Source organism: Mchenga conophoros, linkage group LG8 (assembly GCF_057382185.1).
Source record: "Mchenga conophoros isolate Kocher_MC1m ecotype Shallow Benthic linkage group LG8, M_conophoros_male_GT1.1, whole genome shotgun sequence".
Taxonomy (NCBI): Eukaryota; Metazoa; Chordata; class Actinopteri; order Cichliformes; family Cichlidae; genus Mchenga; species Mchenga conophoros.
Genome location: NC_140533.1, coordinates 6,177,770 through 6,186,115, shown reverse-complemented (window position 1 = coordinate 6,186,115; position 8,346 = coordinate 6,177,770). Strand labels below are relative to the sequence as shown.

Here is an 8,346-nt window from a genome sequence, read left to right as displayed (position 1 = left end):
CAGAGTATGACAACAGAAAACTTCGACTCTTTAGCTGCTTTTCTGATCCACAAGCCGAACTAGAAAGGATTTTTTAAATAGTCCAAAATAACAGTTTACTTTCACTTCGAGCGCAGGAGTGGTGTTCTGAATATGCAAACATAGCACAGTTCCTGTTTGCATTTCCAGGTGACTGCCATTTCAAAGTAAAAGCAACAGCTCATGGTTAATGTTTAAACTCACAATGGCAAAGAGGAATTCTGCTGATAAGGAATGTGCACGATGGAGCAACGAGTCACTGATGACATTTTGATCCTCGCTCTTATAGACTGTGGTGACTACATTAGGTATAAGAACAAAGAAATGTTTATTTAATTAAAGTATTTAACATCTGATACATTTACAAAAGCAAGAAGAAGCAAAAACACATAAAAGTGGCGTCTCAGAAACACTTTCCTGTATGTCACACTACTATTTTACAATATAACGGGAATACATTTAAAACTGTGGCATCAAACACTGAATAGTTCACATTTTCCATTGGCACGATTTGCTTCACTGAGCCAGCAGGGGGCGCTTTGTTTTTGAACAAAGCTATGTTTCTGCTGAACTTCGTGCCCAGAGCACACATACATGTTGGAATGTACACTGTCCGTGTTGTTTCCCACATTCCTCCTGAATGTGAACATCATCGCAAACCACATTTGTAATAACTGAGTCACTGTGACATTTCAGGACATATCAGCTTTGTTGTTGTGTCTCTTTGCCAATGAAACTCTGCCACACAGTGTTACATTGTTCTGGTTTATAATGAATCTTGATGAGTTGTGCCTTTCAGCTGCATTGCAGTGGTGTGGCTCTCTGGATGATAATCGAGTACTGGAAATATCATGGCACCAACTTCCCATCCTTGCCTGTTTTTGATACCCACTTAATTCTTCCAGAGAAGCGCGAAGAAGGATGGAGATGATGTTTCTAGGTGTGTTCTGTCCTGTCTCTTCCTCAGATGTTGTGCAAGGGTTGAACTCTTGAGGGCTGGTGCTTTGGCTTCGTAAAACAACAGCAGTGGATGCACGAGAGTAATATCATGAAGAGAACCGTGGCTGTGAGGAGAAAAACAAGACAGGAGGGAGAAAAACAAAACAAAACAGAGTCACGGGGTGGGGTCAGCACAAGCTGGGAGACAATTTTGAGTCTAGAAATTTTCTACACAATTACTGGGTCCTATACTGTGAAGCAAGAACAGCATACTCAGGCAAGCTCAGTGTACCTGGGCACATAAAGGAGGTTATCAACTCCACAACCCACAGTTTATCAATCTAGCTACAAGCATGTTCTTTTAAAGTGGATAAGTCTACTGGCAGCAGAGTGACTGATTTTTACAGAAGAACATAAAACTATATTATTAAATGCAAGCACAAAACACAGCTGCTGCAGGCAAACCAGCGTGGATGTGTGTGTTATTAAAAAAGCACTGTTGTGTGCTTTAAGTGGTCAGTAAGACTTGAAAAGACCTACTGTATGGAATAACTGACTGCTGATTTTACACCTAATGGTTTCTTATCTCCAACCGTGCATATGGCCCACCTTTTATGTAAACTGCCTTCATATTACTGAATAACCCACGATTAACCCTAAAATTATCTGGATAAATCCAAAACCTAGTGATATAGATGTCAGGGTCGTTTTGAGTTTTCTCTAGCTTTGTACTCTTATTTATCTTTATGACTCTGTATTCTTTAGTGTTGACATTTAGCTTCCTATTATTCGTTCCTTTGATTCCTGAGTGCCTTTAGTTCAGTGCTCCTGCTCTGAAGGTTCATTCTGTGTTTGTGCTTTTGTGATGGAACTGTGTGTGAGCTCCATAGCCCTCTGCTTATGGTGTTATCTTTACTCTCCGTGTGCTTACAAGTTTCCTGTTCTTCTTTGCCATTAGTCCCCTGTCTGCTTTAGTTGATGATAGGTTTGTTAATCCCCTTCTGTAATCCCATTTTGCTCCTTCTATCTTGTCCATGTGTTTATCATCTGTCTCTGTGTCAAATTGGTAATCTCCATAATCACGAGGTGTGTTTTTATCGTCTCCTTCTGTTATTTGTTGCGTTCTCCCCTTGTGGCAGTGTGTTCCCTGCGTGTGTGTTTCCTCCAAGTCAATTCCCTGTTCACCTTACGTGTTGTTTTTTTCCCTGTATGGACATGGTTCAGCATTAAAAGCTGTTTCTGAGTTCAAGTCTCGTCTCCTGAGTCCTGCATTGAGGTCGACTTCAACAGTGCCAAACTGTGACAACAGGCCTCTGGTTTAGATGGCCATGTATGATAAAGTTACATGTAAACTCCCCACCTGCCACATAGAACATTTAAGTACCTTTTATTTTACTGGCTTATTTGTGAGGCCTGCAGCTAGACTGCTTTGGTTTACTTTTACTAGTAATGGCGAAATGTCTAAGCATAGCTACATCGCTGCCAACCCACTGCTGAAATGCTCCTGATGTCATCCATGTTAGCAACAATGAGCTTTCAGCCATGGACCCCTATGATTGGATCGACTTGTCTTGCATTACACCGGCCACTGACTTCACTTCTTTACTTTATATCCACTCCACACTCCAATATCAAGAGGGAGGTGGAAATGAAATAACTACTCAGCATTTATCATACACGGGTGAAGTTCAAACCAGAGGATTTACATAATGAATAAATAAATGATTTTTTGTAATTCCACTTACATATTCAATTCAATTCAATACTTTATTGTCCCACTAATTTCGCCTTGTGTGGCATATTTTGAATGATGGATCAGTGCTTAAAACTCACCAATAAAGAGGAGGAGGACGGCAAAGGCTCCCACCTCCACTGGAGTTGCTTCTGGGAGAGCCTGTAGTTTGGTCCACACCCTGCGAAAAATATCTTGCAGCTGCTGGTCCATGCTGACTTCTGGGTGCAGGAGTTGAAAAAATGATATGAATGATTTTCCAAAAGAAAAAGGCCTCAGTAGAGCTCTAAATGTAGAAATGAAAAAAAAAAAAAAAAGAAGAAGTTCAGCTCCACCCTGGACTGCTCCGATTTTACTCTTCCACCCTGCAATTACACCTCAAGCCTGATTTTTTTTTTTAATTCTTTCAATCTCTAAATCCTCTATGCTTTCCAAGTACTCACTCATTATATATCAGCACCACTAATTAGTCTACTGTATGTGTAGTGAGATTTGGCAGACCACATGTCTAGGCTATACGTGTTTGTGAACAGACTGTGTGCGAGGCTTGTGTCAGGCCTGGTGCGTTTGTATCCACAGACAGGAGAAACCTTCCTGCGTGTGCAGTTTAATTATAAACAAGGCTAACTATTTCAGGCCTGGCATTTCAAAACTGAGGCCTGTCATCAGCACTGGAGCAGCTGTGTGTGGGAGAAGCTGCAGAGGCGATAAGGGCACAGGAACACGACAGGACACTGAAGACAAATTCTGAATGAACTAAAAAAACCTGCCGACTAACCTGTGTGGAACCAAGTCTGTACTGATTGAGTCCAGTCTCTTTAACACAGTGCCAAAACACGTCACATAGTAATTTCAAAGCCCTGGATTTTCATATAATGTTAAAATAGTTGTTAAATAAATAAATTGTGATAAATCTAGAAACAAAAGGCGTTCTTCCGGCTTTATCCATTTTTGTTGTAAAGCTAGCATTTTTTAATGTAAAAAAGCAAAACAGTTAAAAAAAAAAGATTTACATTTACTTTTTGATTGGCCAAACTCTCTAATTTAGTTGTTTTGATTAAGTTTACGAAATTATTTTTTACTTTTTTTTGTCTTTGTCTTAACCCTCACCCATATTTAAGAGACTTGCATTGAGTATAGGTAAGTTTAGCTAATGCTAGTTTTTTCGCCTACCAAGCTAATGTAATGCTATATATATATAATGCTAACTAGCAGTTAACTGATCTTGCTGAAGCGCAGCAGGACTGGTGTATAAAACTGACACTGGTTACACTGGGACACTCTCCAAGTAAAAACATTTAAAACACTGTTTTTGATTTAGTTGAACAGTTAATATCCAGCTATTAAATATAACATTAAAAGTACGATACCCAAGACGCCCTGCTGTTTGTTGCTAGGCAACATAGTCACAAAAATGTTTAAAAAAAAGTTTGTCATGGATTACTGGATTTATCAATTTATCTATTTTACCATTTGACTATTTTATGTATGGATGCAATGTTTTGTATATCCGTGTTGTTTCTTTTAGTTTCAACTGTTTGCTCTGATGCTTTTCTGTCTTTGTGTTGTGTATTACACCATATATCTCGGTGTATGTTCATTTCCAAGGATGACTAATTAACTACTGATTTAGAATGGTCTTTCAGTAACTGTACAACCACATAGTGGTGTACACAGTGATTTTAGATATATTTAATATACTAATATCCCCTTTTTTCATTGGCATAAACAAATTCACCTATGCAGATTTAACATGTCATTTTCAACCATTTCATATATTAGACACTGCACTTATATCATTAATATACTAAATAATGAATTTTTGATCCAATGCAGAACCCTGTGGAACACCACATCTACCGTCAAAACTGATGACGGTGATCTGCAAACTGTACATATTAAAGCTTAAAGCATATTAAAGCCTTACTTGTTGTTTATTAGTGATGCATACACACATATGCTGTACTGTACTAATCTATTAAATCTGTTTAGTTTAATGTGTGCGTAACTCTAAGTAAAACTATGTGATTATTCAGAATTTCTACCGACTCTTATTCTTTATCAGATCAGGAAGTACTATAGTTTTTTCTTCTTTTTTTTTTTGTGGTTGTCATACTTGACATGTTCTGTTGCTTTAGTCATGAAACATCAGTCTGCAGTTCATAACGGATTTCCTGTTATATTTGTTTTTGACAGTCAGTTCCACATGACAGAGTGTGCTTTTAACACTTAATACCCCCAAACACTGCATTATTTCATCATAAGTGCCTAAATACAGATACTTTTACCCTGGGCGAATATATGTGTATATTCTTTTTGTTTATAGCAGCTCCTCCAGCTGATTCCAAGCACCTGCTGGAGTGAGGCTGAAGAATGTGAGGCCTCTGCTGCTGACCCTCTTCACACTGCAACCTCTTGTCTTTGTCCTTCCGCTGCGCTCACATTATGTTTGGCAAGGCGCAAACGAGAGTAAAACATGTAACAGAAATCAAAGAAATCACCTTCTTTGGGCTTCATGTAGACAAGTTTGCTTATTTAGTACCTGTTTTCTTTACTTTACAGCACTTAAGCATTTCCATTTGAGAATGACAAGTACAGTAAGTGTGGCCTTCAAATGTTAGTCTGTATAAACTTGGCATAAAGCACAGTAAAAGCTGACATGTGCAAAGACAAGAAAAAGCTCTTACCTCTTTAGCAAATGTGTGCCACTACTTCCACTTGGTAACTCTTCTCTGACAGCAGAGCCAAAGGCAGAAGTAAACAGTCCCCAGAACGTTTCACTGACTTTTACTCCTGCTTGTTTTCTCCCTCCCCCTCTTCTTTCTCTCTTCTCATAAGTTAGTTTGTGGTGCCTGCAGGTCTTCTGCTCTTCATCTAATTAGCCTGCTTCAGTTCAGACTGAGAGAGAGAGAGAGCAGCACTGGATGTTTGGACGTAATATGACTCTTTGAGCAGATCAGCAGCCGTTTCTTTTTTATGACCACAACTGTTCCTCCTGTGAGAGTGTTCACTTTCTCCTGCTTTTCTCAGAGAGTTTGCGTACCTCCTCACTCTTTCCCCTCCCTTCTCCCTCCTCCAACTAGTTTCCAAATCAACTCTTTCCCTGCTTTCGCTGTGTCTCTCTCCCCCTCACCCTCTATCCTGTCTGTACATCTGAACACTCATTCACTGTTTTTTCCTCCTCCTCCTCCCTCTCTGTCTCTCTGTCGCTACAGACCAGCTGTGCCAAGGCCTCTTTTTTGTCTTCAGTCACCCTGGAGACGAGGCTGCTTCTAAAAGAAGCAGGGGGTGGTGTGTGTGTTTGTGTGTGTGGTGTGTGTGTCCATCCTTCTTGTGTCCTGCCATCTTAGCTATTACCAGCGTGTTTTTCTTTGTTTTTTGTTTTGCGTTTGCTGTTGATTCACTTAAGTGAAAAAAAGAGAAAACTCATGACTTGAGGTGCGGCTGATATCCGCCCTGGGAGTTTCTCCCGGATCAGAGGTGGGGTGTTCTTCACTGGAAGGTCTCTCCGAAAGAAGGAACAATCAGGCCATTTCTTCTGTTTTTCTGTTTATTTTCTGACCAGTCCGCCTGGCTAGGATGTGTTCTCTAGTTTGTTTAGAGAAACAAACTGGTTGTGGAGCTTTGGTGAATGTCGTTACAGGGAATTGCATTAGAGGATATGTGGACATTCCAAGTTACGCTTATTCATCCATAAATGACCGTTAGTCATTTCCTAAAAGTTTACCAGAACGCAGCGCAGAGTTCCTGAAACTGAAGACTGTTAATTTGCCTCGAACGTCAAGCCTCAGATAATGCATCTTGATCAGATCGCTGCTTTTGTTTCACAAAGCACAGAGGGATATACTGCATATGAAAAACAGTGCATGAACCACAGATTGCATCTAATGCGTTTTGTATTTTTCATAGAACTTACACTTAGTTAAAGTCGGCCTTGGGGCATTTGCTAATAGGATTTGTTGCAGATTAAAGCCTTTCCATCAAAGTCTTATGGCAGTGCAATTAGAAGGATTATTGTTGTGGTCTTTAGGAATAGTGTGATTGAAGATTTCTCTTAGGACATCAACTATATCCATTAAAATACTTAAATTACCTGGTTTATTTGATATTTTTTAATGATCATTTTGTTTGAATGCCTCGAGTTCATCATTGTAAAGTACTTTAAGGAACAATTTTGACTTCATATTTGAGGTACTTTTTGAAGTATACGCAGTATTGATACCATTTTAATTCCTCCCTTGCCATGAGGGTGCCACATGTTTCATTTGGAGTTTTACACCGGATAAGCTTCTTGATGCAACCCCAAAGGAGATTTGTATCTGCAGCTGGAATTGGACCTACAGCACTGGAGTTTAAATTACTTAAAAATCGGCTTGATGTGATTTTCGCATCAAGCACAGGTGAAGCTGTGTTTCTGGTTTTTCCTTTGGAACAGGAGACTAATGTTGCCTTTCAGCTGTCTTTTGGTAAGGGGTCAGCTACACATTCCACTATGCTCTGAAGCTGCTAACTTTGCATGCTGAAATGCTTAAATTCCAACTGTTTGTTTATCTCTTTCACTGTTACTGTAAATAAGTTACAACAGCTTTAAATGCTGTATGATAAATGTGACACATCTAAATATTTATTTTTTTATTTTTTTATTCAGTATCTTCCTCCTGGCTGTGAGTAACTCATTCAGTTAAAGGACTCTTTAATATAATCATCTCCTTTACAGATACTGTGGAAGATTGATTGTGGGGATGTCATTAATACTGATTTAAAAGGTTAGTGGCTTCGGGTCAGATAGCTCAGTGTGTAACAATAGGGTGATTTTCATTGACCCCTGTGTAGGATGTGGGGAGGTTTGTGAATAAAGGCCTCTGGCTGAATCAGTCTCCTTTCAGGCTTTGTTTTGGTCAAGCCAACCCGTTACAGCAAGTAATGTGATCGTATTTTAACCTTGTGACCCCGACGCTGTCAGACTCATAGTGTACTCAACACTCTTGCTTCATGAACTTTGGTGTCCTGTATAAGGAAAGAATAGCAGCTCAAATTCTTTTGATTGGATTATAAGATTAGTTAATTGATGAAGGATTAATAGTTGTGAACGTGAGTGCCTTGCCACAGGCTAGCAACCTGTCCAGGGTGCATCCTGCCTCTCACCCTTTGGTCTCACCCCCCACCCTCTAAATTCCCGCTACCTTGATAAAGATAAGCAGAAGAGAATGAATGGATTAAGAATTAATTCTGGATTTCTGCACCACTTCACACTAAACAGTGTTGGAACAGCCTGTCTTAATGTAATCAGTGATTAAAGGCTAAACATTAACATTTGCATTTAGTTTTTAGGCTTGAGTGGTTCTGAGACCTGGCTGGCTCAGCGTTTGTGTCATTTAAACCGAGCCTTTTCTGCATCACTCCTAAACATTGTGCTGACATCATATGTTTAGTACACCAGGGATTCGCTCTTGTTTCCATTAAATCAAACATTCACTGACACAAGGTAGCTTGTTATCCTGTTCCTGGAATCTTTGGGTTTATTAGTTCAAAACTGGACATCACTGTCAGTACTGAACGTCATGCGGTGAAAGGAAACGCATGGATTGGACCGTACAGGTGAGGAAGGCTGGTAAAAATCATCGACTGTGGTCATACTTTTTTAGAATAACAATTTA

The 8,346-nt window shown here is 39.6% G+C and overlaps 1 long non-coding RNA gene across 1 annotated transcript; it reads right to left on the bottom strand.

Moving 5' to 3' along the window:
• Window positions 1-1,065: 1,065 nt before the first annotated feature.
• On the bottom strand, window positions 1,066-5,826 carry LOC146567997 (uncharacterized). The gene is made up of 3 exons (XR_014893564.1): window positions 5,377-5,826; window positions 2,791-2,910; window positions 1,066-1,082 (listed from the first exon to the last, which is right to left on the bottom strand). It is a non-coding gene; the product is annotated as an uncharacterized LOC146567997 (long non-coding RNA).
• Window positions 5,827-8,346: the final 2,520 nt, after the last annotated feature.